The sequence below is a fragment of the Aquarana catesbeiana genome, linkage group LG11 (genome assembly GCF_042186555.1).
Source record: "Aquarana catesbeiana isolate 2022-GZ linkage group LG11, ASM4218655v1, whole genome shotgun sequence".
Lineage (NCBI taxonomy): Eukaryota > Metazoa > Chordata > Amphibia > Anura > Ranidae > Aquarana > Aquarana catesbeiana.
This window is the reverse complement of record NC_133334.1, coordinates 97,352,511-97,372,982: the sequence shown is the minus strand read 5'-3', so window position 1 is coordinate 97,372,982 and position 20,472 is coordinate 97,352,511.

Below are 20,472 nucleotides of genomic sequence, written 5' to 3'. Positions count from 1 at the left end.
TAAAGTGGTTGTAAACCCACCTAAAAAAAAAAAAAAAAAAAAAAAAACCCTGCAAGACAAAGGCATAATGAGCTAGTATGGATTGCATACTAGCTCACTATGAAATACTTACCTTAGATCGTCGCTGTTGCAGCGGTCCCCGTACACTGCTGTGACCGGCGATATGTCTTCCCGAGTTATTTCTGGGTTCGCGTGATTGGCCGCAGCCGCGATGAAGTCACTCCCGCGCAAGCAGGGGCGGCGCCAGGTGGGTGCTTAGGGGTGCTCAAGCCTCCCCAAAAATTCTTTGTTTTTTTCCCTGCCTGCATGTTCTCTATTGCTGCCTGGAAGCTGGGGACTCTTTTTTTTTTGTTGTGGAAGGATACAGCAGCTGCGGCCGCAGAAGCCGATAATCTTTAGCTAGACCCGGCACAGGCTAATTTCAGAAGCTGATGGATATCCACCTCTCTGCTGCCTCCTCATCCAATGGTAAAGACTGTACCCGCTCCCTTCCTCCAGCCCGCCTTCTTTGATTTCTGAGAAGAGGAGATGTAGGCAGCTGGAGAGAAAGGGGAGACAGGAGAGGACACAGCCTGCTATGGGGGACACATTCCTCAGCCCCATCACTGAGGAGAACAAACTGGTTTCTACAGTGTGGGAAGGTTAGTAGAGGAGAACAAGATGGTTTATCTATCCATCCTGTATTCTGACACCTGCATTCCTCTCTGCCAGCACAAGTCATATGGTTCTTATAGAGACTGACAGGGAGAAAATGCAGGATTTCTGAGTTATCCATCTATCCATCCATTCACTCATCTATCTAATCATCCATCCATCTATCCATCCATTCACTCATCTATCTACCCATCCATCTATTCATTCATTCACTCATTCATTCATTCATCTATCCATTCACTCATCCATCCATTCATCTATCCATTCAATCACTCATCCATCAATTCACCTATCCTTTCATTCACTCATCCATTCATCTATCCATTCACTCATTCGTCTATCCATTCATTCACTCATCCATCCATTCATATATCCATTCACCTATCCATTCACTCATGTATCCATTCATCTATCCATTTACTCATCCATCCATTCATCCATCCATTTATTTACTCATCAATCCATTCATCTATCCATTCATTCACTCATACATCCATCTATCTATCCAGCCATCCATTCATTCACCTATTTATCCATTCATTCATCCATCTGACCACCCATTCCTCATTGCTGGTGTCACAATACAAGAAGAATGGATTGAAAAATTAAATGATATTCTGATGGTATTATACTAACTCTATATTTCCCACACTTTAGTAACAAGCCAGAGCTCTTGTATATAGTGCACTGCTGAACCCTGCATTGTGTAGAGAGAGCACTCCCGATCTCCGCATTGTGTAGAGAGCGCACTCCTGATTGTGTGCGTAGCGCACTCCTGATCCCCACATTGTGTGCGTAGCGCACTCCTGATCCCTGCATTGTGTAGAGAGCGCACTCCTGATCCCCGTATTGTGTGCATATCTCACTCCTGATCCAAGCATTGTTTGCGTAGTGCACTCCTGATCCCTGCATTGTGTGCATAACGCACTCCTGATCCCCGCATTGTGTACATAGCGCACTGATGATTCCTGCATCTTGTGCATAGAGCACTCCTGATTTATGCATTGTGTATGTGAGACACTCCTGATCTCTGCATTGTATGCATAGTGCACTCCTGATCTCTGCATTGTGTATGTAAGGCACTCCTGATCTCTGTATTGTGTATGTAAGGTACTCCTGATCTCTGCATTGTGTGTGTAGCACACTCCTGACCTCTACATTGTGTGTGTAGCGCACTCCTGAACTCCACATTGTGTAGGTGGCACACTGCTGATCTCTGCATTGCTTACGATGTGCACTCCTGATCTCTGCACTGTGTACGCATCTCTTTCCTGAACCCTGCATAGTGGGCATAGTGCTCTTCTGAACTTTGCATTGTGTGTGTGTAGCGCACTCCTGAACCCTGAATTGTGTGTGTGTGTGTGGCGCACTCCTGAACCCTGCATTGTATGTGTAGCGCACTCCTGAACCCTGCATTGTATGTGTAGCGCACTCCTGAACCCTGCATTGTGTGTGAAGCTCACTCCTGAACCCTGCATTGTGTGCGTAGCACACTCCTGAACCCTGCATTGTGTGTGTAGCGCACACCATAAACCTGCACTTTGTGTGTAGCACAAGCCTGAATCCTGCACTTTGTGTGTAGCACAAGCCTGAGTCCTGCACTTTGTAAATGTATGTAAATAGCGCACCCCTCAACTCTGCAATCTTAACGTGGCGCACTCCATGCATCCCTATACACCCCCTATGCTCGCTGCACACTCCATGCATTCTCCACACACCTCCTATGCTTGCTGCACACTTCATGCATTCCCCACACACCCCCTATGCTCGCTGCACACTCCATGCATTCCCCACACACCCCCTATGCTTGCTGCACACTCCACGCATTCCCCATACACCCCCTATGCTTGCTGCACACTCCATGAATTCCCCACACGCTCCCTATGCTTGATGCACATGCCATGCATTTCCCACACACCCCCTATGCTGGCTGCACACTCCATGCATTCCCCACACACCTCCTTTGCTCACTGCACACTCCATGCATTTCCGATACACCTATATTCACTGCACACTCCATGCATTCCCTACACAACCCCTATGCTGGCTGCTCACTCCATGCATTTCCCATACACCTCCTATGCTCGCTGCACATTCCATGCATTTCCGATACACCTATACTCACTGCACACTCCATGCATTCCCCACACACCCCCTATGCTCGCTGCACACTCCATGCATTTCCCATACACCTCCTATGCTCGCTGCACACTCCATGCATTTCCCATACACCTATACTCTCTGCACACTCCATGCATTCCCTATACACCTCCTATGCTCGCTGCACACTCCATGCATTTCCCATAGACCTCCTATGCTCGCTGCACACTCCATGCATTTCCCATACACCTTCTATGATCGCTGCACACGCCATGCATTTTCCATACACCTCCTATGCTCGCTGCAAACTCCATGCATTTTCCATACACCTTCTACGCTCACTGCACACTCCATGCATTTCCCATACACTTCCTATGCTTGCTGCACACTCCATGCATTTCCCATACACTGCTTTTGCTCGCTGCACACTCCATGCATTCGCCATAGCTCCCAACTGTCCCTGATTTCAAGGGACTGTCCCTGATTTAGAGCAATGTCCCTCTGTCCCTCTGTCCTCCTCATTTGTCCCTCATTTTGGTCTGATCTACAGTATCTCACAAAAGTGAGTACACCCCTCACATTTATAAAAATATTTTATTATATCTTTTCATGTGACACTTTGCTACAATGTAAAGTAGTGACTGTACAGCTTGTATAACAGTGTAAATTTTCCGTCCCCTCAAAATAACTCAACACACAGCGACTAATGTCTAAACTGCTGGCAACAAAAGTGAGTACACCCCAAAGTGAAAATGTCCAAATTGGGCTCAATTAGCCATTTTCCCTCCACGGTGTCATGTGACTCATTAGTGTCTCAGGTGTGAATGGGACACAGGTGTGTTAAATTTGGTGCAACTCATGGCAAATAACTCTCTGAGGATCTGAAAAAAAAAAAGAATTGTTGCTCTACATAAAGATGGCCTAGGCTATAAGAAGATTGCCAAGACCCTGAAACTGAGCTGCAGCACAGTGGCCAAGACCATACAGTGGTTTAACAGGACAGGTTCCACTCAGAACAGGCCTCGCCATGGTCAACCAAGGAAGTTGAATGCACGTGCTCAGTGTCATATCAAGAGGTTGTCTTTGGGAAATAGACGTATGAGTGCTGCCAGCATTGCTGCAGAGGTTGAAGGGGTGGGGGGGGGGGTGGGGGGCAGCCTGTCAGTGCTCAAACCATACACCGCACGCTGCATCAAATGGTCTGCATGGCTGTCGTCCCAGAAGGAAGCCTCTTCTAAAGATGTTGCACAAGAAAGCCCGCAAACAGTTTGCTGAAGACAAGCAGACTAAGGACATGGATTACTGGAACCATGTCCTGTATTCTGATGAGACCAAGATAAACTTATTTGATTCAGATGGTGTCAAGTGTGTGTGGCGGCAACCAGGTGAGGAGTACAAAGACAAGTGTGTCTTGCCTACAGTCAAGCATGGTGGTGGGAGTGTCATGGTCTGGGGCTGGAGGAGTGCTGCCGGCACTGGGGAGCTACAGTTCATTGAGGGAACCATGAATGGCAACATGTACTGTGATGTACTGAAGTAAAGCATGGTCCCCTCTCTTCGTAGACTGGACATAACGACCCCAAACACTCCACCAAGATGACCACTGCCTTTCTAAAGAAGCTGAGGGTAAAGGTAATGGACTGGTCAAGCATGTCTCCAGCCCTTAACCCTATTGACCATCTGTAGGGCTTCCTTAAATGGAAGGTGGAGGAGCGCAAGGTCTCTAACATCCACCAGCTCTGTGATGTCATCATGAGGAGTGGAAGAGGACTCCAGTGGCAACCTGTGAAGCTCTGGTGAACTCCATGCCCAAGAGGGTTAAGGCAGTGCTGGAAAATAATTGTGGCCACAGAAAATATTGACACTTTGGGCCCAATTTGGACATTTTCACTTAGGGGTGTACTCACTTTTGTTGCCAGCGGTTTAGACATTAATGGCTGTGTGTTGAGTTATTTTGAGGGGACAGCAAATTTACACTGTTATTATACAAGCTGTACACTCACTACTTTACATTGTAGCAAAGTGGAATTTCTTCAGTGTTTTCACATGAAAAGATACAATAAAATATTTACAAAAATGTGAAGGGTGTACTCACTTTTGTGAGATACTGTATATAGTTGTATATAAAATGCACTTTTTATCATTAAAAAAGTGTTTCCCAGTGCTAAACCTTTCATCCAATTTCTAAATTGCTGCATTTGTACATTTTAAAAGCCAATATAAAGGAATGGTAGTGGTAAAAAAAAAAGTCCTTTAAAAAAGTGATTTATTAAACCTTTTTTTGGTTAATTCTCCTTTAAGGGGGTGTGGCAGGGGGTGTGTCGTATGCCTACATACATTTGTTAGTAGGTTTCCCTCACTCTTATCTCAAAATTTTGGGAGGTATGTATTTTCCTTATACCTCCTATGCTCGCAGCACACTCCGTGCATTTCCCATACACCTCCTATTGTCGCTGCACACTCCATGCATTTTCCATACACCTCCTATGCTCGCTGCACACTCCATGTATTTCCCATAGACCTCCTATTGTCGCTGCACACTCCATGCATTTCCCATACACCTCCTATGCTCACTGCACACTCCATGCATTTTCCATACACTTCCTATGCTCGCTGCACACTCCATGCATTTTCCATACACCTCCTATGCTCGATGCACACTTCATGCATTTTCCATACACCGCCTATGCTCGCTGCACACTCCATGCATTTTCCATACACCTATACTTGCAGCGCACTCCAAAAATGATTTTCAATGCCAGAGCAAGAAGAAGCCGCAATGACCCCTCAGCTCTCAAACACCCATGTGAGTCTTTTTTTTTCTGTGCATTGCTCCAGGGAGAGGAGAACCAGCTTCTGCAGTAGCCTGGACAGTCACAGCTCCTTGGTTTAGTGCAGGCAGTGAAGGAAACAGAGGAAAGCATTCCCTATATACTGTATGTTGTGTATATTTACACACCGGGAGGCTGTTGTTACCAAATGGTTAGGGACAGTGTCAAAGGGAACACAGACACCAAGTATTCCTTTCTCCCAGAAGAAATCATGTTTACTATAGAGCCCAGGTCGGCAACTCATGGACCACGATCTACCATTCCATCGCATCCAGGTAACTCTTTGATTGGTCCTGGGCTTGCCGACCTTCTGTCACAGATTGTGGATGAAGGTGGCGGCCGGCCACAGAACAAGAAAAGCAGGGCAGGAGGGAGCAGGCGGCCGCGGGGGCATCAAGCCTGCCTCATGAGCCAATGCCTTGTCCATAGTTCCGGCTGCAAGGTCAGGTGGAGTGATACCAACAGCACTCCGCCTCTCATTCTTGGTAGCGGGATCCACAGCAGCTGGAAGTTCTGCAAGAAGTTAAGGTCAGTGGGCATAATGGGGCACAGTAAAAGCTATGTGGGCGCAATAGCAGCTATATAGGCACAATAGCATAAAGATGCTATTGAGCCCATACAGATGCACAATATCAGCTATATGGGCACAATATGGCGTGTGTACACCTTTGGCTGCTGCTTCTGCAGCTAAAGGGAGTAGGGATTAGGGAAGGTAAAAGTGTGACTCAACCATAGGGTTTTACCAACCCCAATCTCACGTGTAAACAAGCCCTAAGGGTACCACCGTCAAATGCAGCTAAGGGCTGTTTTACAAGTGGAACAGGCACCAATGTTCCTCTAAAAAGTGATCTAAGCATGTTTAACAGGTTGTGAAAAGGCTGATTTAAAGCTATAACTGCTGTGCAGAGGCGCATGCGCGGAGTCACCTAAGATGGCCGCCGGCTGTTAGTGTTCCGCTCCACCACGGCCCAGCGTTAACCACCGGAACATCAGGAGCAGCCCGCAGAGCTCCTAACCGGACAGCACGAGCGGGGGAAACCCCCTAGAACAGATCCCCGAAAACGGCGAACGTCCGCCGGAATCTGGCGAGCCAGATGACCACGACGGGCCCTCCGCTCAGCTACGCCAAGATGGCGGCGGCTCCACGAGGCCCTCACACACAGGAGGAGATGGAGCTCTCGAGGGGGGAGCAGTACTCTCAGCATCCTCCACCACCACAGTCCCCAGGTGAGGACTATCCACCCCTGCCCCTGGCTGCATCCCCAGCTTCCACAGAATCCCTCCTGAGCAGGATGGGTCTGGGCCTTCCCTCAACACCAATGCTAGACCCTCATACAGGCATGCTTTTGTCAGCCCCAGAAGCCCAACCTGAAATCCCTGTACCATCAGACTTCCCCTCCATGATGGAGGCTTTCTCTGATCTCCTTTCAAAAAGCCTGGCCCAAAATGCAGCACACATTACCTCATCCATCCATGCTGACCTGCAGCAAATAGGGATGAGGATGGACATAATTGAAAAGAAAGCTGACCAAGCAGTTTCCCGGATCAATCAAAATACAGCACGGATACAAGATATGCAAGATCAGCTGGAATCAGCATTTGCCAAAATCGATGACCTCAAGAACAGGTCGAGACGCTATAATTTTAGAGTACGAGGTCTCCCTGAATCAGAGAAAAATGTTCATGGTGCAGTAAAGACCCTTTTACGGAACCTTATACCGGATATCACGGAACAACAACTTGAACTGGACAAAGCGCACAGAGCCCTACAGCCCCCCCGTTCAGATGGTCTCCCTAGAGACATCATTGTGAAAACCCATTTCTACTCCATCAAAGAGGAGGTGATGAGAAGATCTAGAGGCTATGAAAATCTAACACTGATGGGGCACAGGATCCAAATTTTTGCAGACTTGTCACCATACACTGTGCAAAAAAGACGCTCTCTCAAACCTTTACTCCAACCACTGCTTGACAAAGAAATCACATATCGTTGGTCGTTCCCACTTCGATTAAATTTCTCCTATAGAAATAAGAACTACGGCTTCTCCTCATTTGCTGAAGAGGAACGTCTGCTTCTTCAACTGGGGTTGATCCCTCAAGATCCTGCTTCTCTACAGAACAGCAGGAGCTCATCATCATCTACAAAAAGGCCCCCACCAGCAAGTCCGCTGCAACACAACTGGCTTAAACAGAGCTCTAAACGCTCCAAAGAGAACCTTCCACCAGGATGGGCTATCTTCTTTTTGGATCCAGAACCTGTTCCGGTGATTCCTGATGGACTTATCGGGCTAACGTTAACTCTTACGGGACATTCCCTCTTCCTCATGTAAATGTCCTCTGCAAAGATGCCATATGTCAGAGACGTTCCATTTCTCTGCAGTGGCTCAGATTACTGCTACCATCTCAGATTTCACAGACTCAGCAATAGCGGACTCTGTAAACTCATGGGATGGTGGCAGTGACGGGAGGAAGTATTTTGTCTTCTCATAAGCTATTGTGTGTGTGTGTGTGTGTGTAATATATATATATATATATATATATATATATATATATATATATATATATATATATATATAATCTCTATATATATATATATATATATAATATATATATATATCCATATCTGGCTATTATATTGGCCTGTTAGGCCCATATGGGTACTAGGTCTTGCTGACCCTCTCCTCACCAGCGAATTCCACATTGGCACTTATTTTTGTTTCATCTCTATTTTTATACCATTTTGCTCTCCTTTAAGGGTCTGATCTCTCCGGCAGAAAGGAAAATGACCCCTCAAAAAGTGGTGGGACTTTGAAGGCAACGGAGTAAGAATAAAAAACAATTTTATTAACACAGATATACAAAAATATACATATCGAAAAAGATTTTTTCAAATACAGTCATATGGATCAGTTTAACAGTAAAAACAAGATTATGCTGGTGAGCGAACCAAATGTGTGTTCATGTAGTCTTCTACCTGAACCTACGCGTTTCGGGACTACAGGAGTCCCTTCATCAGGGAAAAATGGTAAGCAGACTTTACACTAATAAAACATGAAATATCGTAATTAGATACAGTTGCATTGAACATGTTTACTGCATTTAACATCATTCTAGGAAAAAAAAAAAAAAAAAAAAAAAACACATACCCAAGCATGACCAGGACGAGAGGCCGACAGTCGGAGCAATTCTCGGGGGCAAATACACACAGGACGCCAGGAAACCAAAATTAGGAAACAGGCGTATCTCTGGCCCCGCCTTCTCCACACTGGTCCCAGTGTACCACCCCAGAGGGGGACAACGCTACCCCAGGAAGTCCCAGCGAGCGAAAGATCAGAGGGGGGGAAGAAAAAATTAAATATCTGAAAATACAAGGAAAGAAAAGGCCTTATGTGCTGAAATACTAAGAAGGGCTTATAGAGTAGTTAAGTATACATATGCTAAAAACGCATAAACAACGTACGTCAAAGCGGCAAGCACCCATGTGCTGGGGATGCGTAAACACCGCACAACATGCGGGTATGCATCAAGGCCAGGGGTGAGAAAATGGTCTAAACATTCATGACTCACCCCAATATTGGTGTATGAGGGATATGGTGATTAGGCGTAGATAGGTATCCCCAATATGCGAGTAAAAGGAGCGGATGTGCTTTAAGCACAGAGTTGGCTGCAAATATTATAGGAAGTAACAACCTCATACAGAAAAATCTGTAAAAAAAATAAAAGAAAGGTATTGGCTGTGTGTAGTGCTGCCCAATGTGCAGGACCAGGGTGTTCCCCAGGCAAGCACATTAAAAAGCATACTCAGATTGAAGGATACTAACAAGGAAATAGTATTGACAAGTAGTGCAGAGAAAGCCTTACCTGTGTCTCTAGTGTTACAATATCGTTGGTGGCTTTCAATCATCTCCAACCACCGCCGCCGAGTCGGACAGTGACACCGACACAGGCGTTCGGAGGTGGAGTATAAAAGGAGGAAGGGGAGGTGGGTGCGGCAATGATTGGCGTTAGAATCCCGCCAATCATACTGCAGCTCCACTCAGTGTGCAGGTGCCAGGGAAATCCCGCAGCGTCAATAGACGCTGAGAAAGGGAAACCATGGCAACCGTCAGACGCTGCTCAGGAGCATGCCGTTCACCGCTCCAGTCAGGGTGAAGGTACCATGGAGACAGCGTCGATCCAGCACGGGACGCTGAAAGGGGGGAGATCCATGGCAACGCTGAGACGCCATTCAGTCTCGCGCCGCCTGCCGCTCCGATCAGGGCATAGGTGTCATGGAAACACCCACAGCGTCAATCCACCTACGGACGCTGAGAAGGGGATCCATGGCAACAACAGGACACCGCTCAGTGCAGCAGGGGGGGGGGGGAAGAGAGAGTAGCAAACCCTGACAGCAGAAAAAACAACAAAAACAAAAAACAAAACAGGGGGGGCTCGCATAGAGGTGATTTGCCCCTCTACTGATGTTTGGGCAGATTGTGCACCAAGTAGAGTAACACAAACCACCTCATAGGGGGGGGGTTACTGAAAATGTATTGATACATACAGGATTAGGAATGGGGTGGGGGTAAGTGGTTTTTTAATTACCCTCCGATGATCGTCACAAGGGCACCGCAGGGGCAGAGGGACCCTGGGCGAGAACTGCACGGCACACCCCCACAGCGGACTGTGGGGGGGGTCATGCAAAAAACGCCCACCGACGCAAGAAAGGGCACCGTGATCAGCAGGCACAGACAGGCAGCGTAAAGTCGCCAGTTACTCCGCGAGTATGTTCCGGGTACCCATAAAAAGGCCCCCCGACGGACAGGAATTCCCGGGAGGCCCGCGTGCGCCGGGCGGGACAAAGAGGGGCCAAAGCTGTGGTAAAAGGATGTTTCCCAAGTAGAGCCGACAGTGTGCCTCGAATGATGGCATGCCCGTATGTGAGAAAGGACAATGAAAATAAATATGAAACACATAAAGAACGCATACAAGAGAGCAACCAAGACGGACATAACAGCATCAATACTTTATAAATCTTTCTCGCAAACCCCAGAGGAGAAACCCTCTAGGAAAGGTCTAAAACTCAAATGGTCATTGAGGCCGGGGGGTGAGGTGGCAGCAAGGTCTGCAATCCAGCGGGCTTCCCGTTGTAGCAAGGCCTTGTTCCAATCTCCACCCCTCGGACTGGGGTGCACTCTATCCAATATTAAAAAGTAGATGTTAGGAAAAATACCATGATGCACATTCGCCACATGTCTCCCCAATGGGAGTTCAGGATTCGCTTTCCTCATGGCAGAGATATGCCGTGAGGCTCGCAACGAGAATCTTTGTTTGGTCTTGCCTACATAGAATTGAAGACATTGGCAAACTAGAAGGTATATCACACCCTCTGTCTTACAGTTTGCAAAGTGGCGTGGTCTGTATGGATGTCCATTGGGGAGGGTCACATGCTGTTGTGTATTCATGAATCTACATGTGGAGCATCCTCCACATGTGAATGTTCCAAGCACCTTACAGGGGTCCCCACGTGATTCGCTAACAAATTCACTGCGGACCAAGTGGTCACGCAGGGAACTGGTACGCCGGTAGGTGATTGCTGGCCGAGCGGGTAAGTGTGGGCGTAGGGTGGTATCAGAGTGCAGAAGGTGCCAATGTTTGTTAAGAATAGATTTAATAGATTCATGTTGGTTTGTAAACCGCATAATGATCCTAGTGGTGGAATCCATGACAGCCTTTTTTTGAGGGCCAAAAAGGAGTTCCCGTCGAGTGTATCTGTTAGCACGTTTGAACGCTTTTTTCAAAAGCGTGGAAGAATAGCCCCTCAGAAGCAGTCTGTCTCTGAGTGCGGCAGCTTCGGTCAGATAGGTCTGTTGGTCGGAGCAGTTCCGTCTTAGCCTCAAGTATTGGCTGTAGGGGATCGCTCGGATCAGTGGTTGAGGGTGGGAACTTGAGGCATGTAAGATGGTATTGCCGGCGGTAGGTTTTCGGAAAAGGCTACTGGAGAGAGTCCCCTCAGGGTTCTTACTGATGGTTGTATCCAAAAAAGTGATACTGTGTGCACTGTGGGTCACAGTGAACTTTAAATTAAAGTTATTGTGCTGCATCATACGGATGCATTCGTTTAGTTGGCTTTCGGAGCCTTCCCACAACACCAAAATGTCGTCTATATAACGATACCATGCGACTATGTGTTGAGTGTGCGATCTAAAGGCCTCATCAGAAAGGAAGGACTGCTCCCACTCCCCCAGGTACAGGTTTGCGTAGGACAGGGCACAAGAAGTGCCCATCGCCACGCCCTGTACCTGGAGGAAGTGGGAGCCATCAAAAGAAAAGATGTTATGGTGAAGGATAAACTCCAGGGCCATAATAACAAATTCGCAGAGTTTTTTGTCATCTCTGTGGGTTTGGGTGATGAAGTGTCTGACCACAGTCAGCCCTAAATGATGGGGAATTGAGCTATAGAGGGCCTCGACATCAATAGCTACCAGTAGTGACTGTGCTGAGACATGTAGGCCTTCCAGAGATTGTAAAAGATGGATGGTATCGCGCACGTATGAGGGCAGGTTTTCAACGAATGGTTTAAGATACGAGTCAACAAAGAGACTCAAGTGTTCCGTAATAGCCCCATTACCGGAGACTATGGGTCTACCTGGTGGTGTTGTACAGTTTTTATGAACTTTGGGTAGACAATAAAAGGTTGGAATTTTTGGAAATTTTATTCGTAGAAATTCCCAGATGTCCTGATTGATGATGCCCTGTGAAAAGGCACCATCAACCAGGGCATAAAATTGGATCTCAAACTTAGCGATGCTAGATCTGGGTATAGGCCTATACCAGTCCCGATTGGACAAAACTTTCTGGCACATATTTTTATATTGCTCATTCGACATGATCACAATATTGCCCCCCTTATCCGAGGGCTTAATGACAAGGGAGTGACATTTTTTAAGAGTGTTTAAGGCGAGCATTTCGGAAGGGGATGTATTCCCGGTCCTTTTGTGTATTTTAAGTTTTTGAATTTCAGATGTGACCATAGTAACGAAAGATGACAAATTGGGGTTGGAGCTCAGGGAAGGGAATTTATCCGATTTGTTCTTGAGCTTATTCTTAGTATAAGATGGAATGGTTGATTCAGTAAGTTTATCAGAAAGGAGGGAATCTAAGTCGATTGTGTCGATCAGGTCAGGAGAGTCATCGTTCTCCAGTAGCGACAAAAGGACCTCTAAGTCCTTGTCATGTTGTTCATTGATGGTTTCGGGTTTGGTTTTAGCCTTGGAATACATGCTCTTCAATAACAACTTGCGAGCAAACAAATTTAGGTCTTTGATAACCTCAAAAGTATCAAGATTGGAGCTGGGACAGAAACTTAGACCCCTTGACAAGAGAGATTTCTCTTCATCAGATAACGTGTAGTCAGATAAGTTGATGATGTTTCTATCATCAACATTGGTGATATTAGATTCTGTACTTTTTAAGTTTTTAATTTGGGGGTGGCGCCCTGAGGAAAAAATCGGCTGTGGCCCACCTCCCTCTTAGATACTGAGCTCGCACTTGATTGCGAGAGCTGAACAGTCGTAAGTGAGGAGGGGGCGGTGTTACTGCTCGGAGTTCCTGTAGGGGGATGGAGGTCCTCACTGCATGCGCCGTTATTGCCCGATATATATGGAGTGGATGGGGCAGTATCGGCAGGATGTTCGGGAATGTGTTTCTTGTGTGCATTCCCCCCTTCTCCGGATAAGGGGCGTTTGGGTTTGTTGTGCCTATTCCTATTCCGATTGCGAGAAGAGGAGGAAGCGGAGGCGGAGGAATTGATAGAGGAGTCTGATCCTCTTTCCAGAGTAGATTTAGTTAGACTTCTGTTTTTGGGATTAGAGGTATGATTGTTTTGAGTCCACTTGTATGCTCTCCCTTCCTGGAAGGACAATTTGTCGCGCCAGAACTTTTTGTCTTTTTTGCGGAGAGTTTCAGTGGTAATTTGATCCAAATGAATCTTAATTCTTTCCTCATGTTCCTTTAATGAGGGAAGACTTTTAAAAGATTGTAACTTGGAGTATATGATATCAATCTCTTTATCAAGGGCCAGACTGCGAATCTTATATTCCTCTATGAGCATCCTCATCATCTTGCGTGTGCACGCCTGCAGGTTGTCCTCCCACTGTTTCTTAAAGTCAGGGCTGATGTTGTCAATCAGAGGGAAGATTTGGATACGCAATCCATAAGGATTGATGTCCTCTCTGATGTACCTTTCAAAGTTATCAATATGCCAGAAAAATGCTGCTTTTTTCTCCACATATTTGCTTAATTGGTTGCAGAGGGAGGATAGTTCTGACTGAACTGCTTCTCCTTCCTCATGGTTTTTTGAATAATCTGCCATAAGGGCCATCCAGCTTGAACCTTGAAACATGCTGATATTATCTCTTTAAGTTGCAACAGAAGAAAAAGAAAACAAAAAATGGAGAACGAAAAAAACAGAGATACTCACATACACAGAATAGAATTCCTAGATGCAATGACAAAAGCAACATGTAAAGCACAGAACAAATAACTAGTAGTAATGATCTAGATTTGATAAAGGGGGAATTGTGGCAGGAATGGATGGGAAGGAGGAGTATGGGTATTTGCTACCCTGAATGTAGAATCAAAAAAGGGGGAAGGTACCATCCAATAATGTCACAAAAGTTGCCGCCATCCCTAACATACGGAGAAAGGAAAATGACCCCTCAAAAAGAGGTGGGACTTTGAAGGCAACGGAGTAAGAATAAAAAACAATTTTATTAACACAGATATACAAAAATATACATATCGAAAAAGATTTTTTCAAATACAGTCATATGGATCAGTTTAACAGTAAAAACAAGATTATGCTGGTGAGCGAACCAAATGTGTGTTCATGTAGTCTTCTACCTGAGCCTACGCGTTTCGGGACTACAGGAGTCCCTTCATCAGGGACAAATGGTAAGCAGACTTTACACTAATAAAACATGAAATATCGTAATTAGATACAGTTGCATTGAACATGTTTACAGCATTTAACATCATTCTAGGAAAAAATGGTAACATGTCTAATCTCCCTTTTACTCTCTTTCTCCCCTCTACTCTCTCTTCCTCTTGCCTCCAACACGAGAGTCTCCAGGTTTCTGTTCTTCGTGGCTTCTCCTCCCAGGTCTTTCGCCCCAATTGGGTCTCCTACACGTGAACATCGAGATGAATTATCCTACAAACTCAGGTATGACCTTTCTCATAAGCACGATCCCACGACATACAAGTCATGGCTGATAACCTTAAAGTTCATCCAACACTTAATTTTATTTCCCACAACACTCAGGGATTGAACTCCCCTGTTAAGAGGAGGAAATTGTTCCAAGTATACCAATCCATGCACACGGATATTCTTTTTTTGCAGGAAACTCATTTCCCCATCTCATATAAACCCACATTTCTCCACCGCAACTTCCCCCAATTTTTTATCGCATCAGCTCCCAATAAGACAAAAGGGGTGGCCATATGTTTTGCTAAACATATCAATCTCTCTCAACCTAACACGATTATAGATCCTATGGGACGGTATTTACTAGTATCAGGGAATATAGATGGTGCATTATACACCTTTGTCTCATATTACGCCCCTAATAAAGGCCAACGGGCATTTTTTGATTCCATGCTACACAAACTTCGCCCACACTTCAAGGGAACAACTATCTTTGGGGGGATTCAAATTTAGCCTTTGACTTCTCAATGGATAAATCAGGAGATGGTCTAAAGAAACTCAAGCGCCCTACTAAACAGAGCATTAAAGTTGCTCAGTTACTACATGAAGCGGGATTGGTAGATGCTTGGAGGGAAACTAATCCTCGTACTAAGGATTATTCTCATTTCTCTGCTCCCCATAATTCTTATGCCAGGATTGACCACATCTTCATACAGGCCTCTACGATCCCTGTGATTGTTAGGTCCCGGATTGTAGACTCCCCACTGTCGGACCACTCAATGGTTACTCTGTCCACCCATAGATCATCAGGCCATAGAGAACGCAACCGCTGGCGCCTACAGGAATCCCTCCTTAAAGAGGCGTTCCACCCAGGGGGGCCGTCAAAAAAAAAAAAAATTAAAAGTCAGCAGCTACAAATACTGCAGCTGCTGACTTTTAATTGGACACTTACCTGTCCCTGGGTCCAGCGATGCGGGGGATCGAAGCCCCGCTCGCCCCCCCCCCTCCGCTCGTTGGCATTTCAACTGTGGGCGCCTGGCTGTGGCTTCACAGCCTGGCACCCACTGCGCATGCGCAAGCGGCGCCGCGCGCCGTGATTGGCTGCTCAATCACCTGGGACCTGTAATGGGTCCCAGATGATTGACAGGAGGGAGGGAGCAGAGCGGAGCCCTTCCTGTGCCGAGGGGGAAGTGATGTCACCAGCCCAGGCAAAGGAAGAAGCAGACTACGAGGGACCACCTAGCAACAGGCATTTAGAGGTAAGTGAAAAAAAAAAAAATATCCAAATTTTTTTTGTTTTTTTTTTTTTTAGAATTTTTCCAGGTATTTTTGTTTTTTGGGTGGAACCCCACATACAGGCTACCATAATAGAGAAATCTATTAACCACTTGACAACTGGGCACTTAAACCCCCTTCCTAACCAGACCAATTTTCAGCTTTTGGTGCTCTCACATTTTGAATAACAATTACTCAGTCATGCAACACTGTATCTATATGAAATTTTTGTCCTTTTTTTCACACAAATGGAGCTTTCTTTTGGTGGTATTTAATCACCGCTGGGTTCTTTATTTTTTGCGCCGTAAAAGAAAAAAGACAGAAAAATCTGTAAAAAAATACATTTTTCTTCATTTCTGTTATAATATTTTGCAAATTAGTAATTTTTCTTCATATATTTTGGCCAAAATTTATACCGCTACATATCTTTGGTAAAAATAACCCAAATTGGTGGATATTATTTGGTCTTTGTGAAAGTTATAGAGTCCAAAAGCTATGGTGCGAATATCTGAAAATTGATCACACCTGAAGTACTGACGGCCTATCTAATTTCTTGAGACCCTAACATTCCAGAAAAATACAAATACCCCCCAAATGACCCCTTTTTGGAAAGAAGACATTCCAAGGTATTTAGAAAGATGCATGGTGAGTTTTTTGAAGTTGTCATTTTTTCCCACAATTCTTTGCAAAATCAAGGTTTTTTTTTACTTTTTTTCCCACAAAATTGTCATATTAGCAGGTTATTTCTCACACACAGCATATGCATACCACAAATTACACCCCAAAACACATTCTGCTATTACTCCCGAGTATGGTGATACCACATGTGTGAGACTTTTACACAGTGTGGCCACATACAGAGGCCCAACATGCAGGGGAGCACCTTCAGGCGTTCTGGAGCACCCAGGCCAATTCTGACATTTCTCTCCTACATGTAAAAATCATCATTTATTAGCTAGAAAATTACATAGAACCCCAAAACATTATATATGTTTTTTTAGCAAAGACCCTAGAGAATACAATGGTGGTCGTTGCAACTTTTTATCTCACACGGTATTTGCGCAGCAATTTTTTTAACGCTTTTTTTTGGAAAAAAAACTGTTTTGTGCTTTACAAAAACCAAAACAGTAAAGTTAGCCTAATGTTTTTGCATAATGTGAAAGATGAAGTTACGCCGAGTAAATAGATACCCAACATGTCACCTTTCAAAATTGCACGCGCTTGTGGAATGGCGCCAAACTTTGCTACTCAAAAATCCCCATAGGCGACGCTTTAAAATTTTTTACTGGTTACATGTTTTGAATTACAGAGGAGGTCTAGGGCCAAAATTATTGCTCTCGCTCTACCGATCGCAGCGATACCTCACATGTGTGGTTTGAACACCGTTTTCATATGTGGGCGGGACTTACATATGCGTTCGCTTCTGCATGCGAGCACACAGGGACAGGGGCGCTTTAAATTTTTTTTTTTTTTTATTGTTCATTTTACTTTATTTATTTTAGTTTGATGCTATTGCACAGCATTGCAGAGTATTGCGGGGGCATTGCAGAGTATTGCGGGGGCATTGCAGAGTATTGCGGGGGCATTGCAGAGTATTGCGGGGGCATTGCAGAGTATTGCACAGCATTGCAGAGTATTGTGGGGGCATTGCAGAGTATTGCACAGCATTGCAGAGTATTGTGGGGGCATTGCAGAGTATTGCACAGCATTGCAGAGTATTGTGGGGGCATTGCAGAGTATTGCACAGCATTGCAGAGTATTGTGGGGGCATTGCAGAGTATTGCACAGCATTGCAGAGTATTGTGGGGGTATTGCAGAGTATTGCACAGCATTGCAGAGTATTGTGGGGGTATTGCAGAGTATTGCACAGCATTGCATAGTAGTAGGGATGGCTGAGCATGGATGGATGGATGGCTGGATGTCTCTGTGCAGCGCTGTGGGCACTACACATACAGCCCACAGCGCTGCAGACATCCATCCATCTCCCTCCCCGCTCACTGTGTACCGATCGGTACACAGGAGGGGAGGAGAGGAACCGGCGTCATCAGATGACGCCGATCTGTTTACATGTGATCGCGCCGTCATTTGACGGTGCGATCACATGGTAAACGGCCGCGATCAGCGGCCATTTACCGGGATCCGTGATGCGCCGGGTCCTCTGGACCCGGCGGTCACGGATGTGTTCGGGTGCGCGCCCCAGGGGGCGCGCGAGAGGGGAATTCTGGGAGGACGTCATAGTACGTCCTCCCAGAGTTATCCAACCGCCCTGCAGCCGTCATTCGGCTATGGGCCGGTTGGTAAGTGGTTAAAGAGTACTTCACAATAAACACCACGTCGGATATTACCCCGTACACAGTCTGGGCTGCTCATAAAGCGGTATTCAGGGGGAAAATAATGCAATTAACAGCTGCACTGAAAGCAGAACACAAAAGCAATATGATCAAATTGACCGCAAATTTTCGTGAACTTGCAAAAGCACATAAACTTAATCCTAATGCGGAGTCCCTATCTCAGTTGGATAGAGCTCGGGCCCTCCTTAACCTGAACCTAACGACAACAGCAGAAAGGCACCTCAGGTGGACAGGGGCGCGTTTCTACTCACAGAAAGATAAGATAGGAGTGAAACTGGCGGTAAAACTCACTCCTAAGCCTCGCCTACTGACATTCCCTAAAATTAAATTGAACTCAGGAGACCTGTGCCAGAATCCTACCAAGATCATGGAAGCCTTCTATCAGTTTTATGCAGCACTTTACAGACCCCAAAGTCAACGTTCAGGACTACCACGGGATGACTTCTTTGACTCCCTGCCTTTGCCCTCATTGTCCCTAGAACACAGGAACTTACTTGAAAGCCCCTTCTCGGTTCCAGAGGTTCTAGACACCATTAATTCCTTGAAGCTTGGCTCCTCCCCTGGACTGGATGGGTTTTCCACCGGGTACTATAAAAAATTTGGGGAAACCTTAGCCCCACATCTCACAAAGCTTTTTAACTTCCTTAAGGAAGGTCACCCTCTGGGATCTGATCTAAATGCAGCATACATTTCTGTGATCCCCAAGCGAGGGAAGGATCCGAGCAAAGTCGGAAATTACAGGCCTATCTCCTTAATCAACAACGACATAAAGATTATGACCAAGATCCTAGCCAATAGACTTGCCAGTTTTATCCCCTTATACAGTATATAAAGAACGATCAGGTAGGGTTCATACCTGGGAGGCAAGGCCCGGACCAGATTAGAAGGACAATAGACATAATTTCCCTCCTTAAATCTAGCTGGGATGGCAGTTCCCCACAAACAGGTTTTATTCTTTCTATTGACCTCCACAAAGCGTTCGATTCAATCGACTGGAACTACCTTTCTGAAACCCTTCGACGTTGGAACTTTGGCCCCCATTTCCTAAACATAATTAATTCCATGTACTCTAACCCCTCTGCCCAAGTACGGTTGATGGGTAGATACTCTTCCTCCTTCTCAATTGGGAGGGGCACTAGGCAGGGCTGCCCCCTATCGCCCCTTCTCTTTGCAATGGCCATTGAATCACTGGCCATAGCAATTAGAACGCTGATATTAAAGGGGGGGACTTGCGGAGAACATGAGCATAAATGCGCACTTTATGCGGATGATCTCTTGCTGTATATTACCTCCCCTTTAGTAACTACCCCGAACATTTACAGGGTCCTGAACTCATTTAGAAAAATATCCGGATTAACGGTTAATATGTCCATTGCAATCCATTGCTCTAAATATAACTGTTGCTCCTGACATAGTGTCACAACTAACTAATAACTTTGAATTCTCCTGGGCCCCCATGACCATTCCTTATCTGCGGATTAATTTAACCCCAGATGTAAATAACCTCTTTAAAGCCAACTACCCCACCATGCTCAATAGGTGTAGAGGGGAATTACAAAAGTGGTCAAGATGTGGCCTATCCTGGTTGGGGAGAATTCACGCAGTGAAGATGACCCTCCTTCCCCGTCTCTTATATCTATTTCGCTCTCTACCAATCCCGCTTCCGAGGAATGTTATACGAAAGTTTCAATCAGAGATTACTTGCTTTATCTGGGGTAAAAAGGGTTATAGATGTCCCTCCAAGATACTATATCGCCTTAAGACACAAGGAGGCTTAGGCCTCCCGGATCTATGGAACTACTTCCAAGCGGCGCAATTGTCGTAAATCTCTATAGTTTTTTTTCTAAAGGCCCAAAACCCGAGTGGCTTTCAATGGAAAGAAGAGCTACACCCCTCAACACCATTGACTTCCTCCTATACTGTGACCCTACCATTAGACCAGCTATAATGGCCCCCACTCTCTCTCACTCCATAGCAACATGCACTAAACTATTACAACAACCCTCCCTTACATCACAGCTCAAGCCTTTATCTCATCTATTCCACAACACAAAATTGACACCGGGAGCAAATA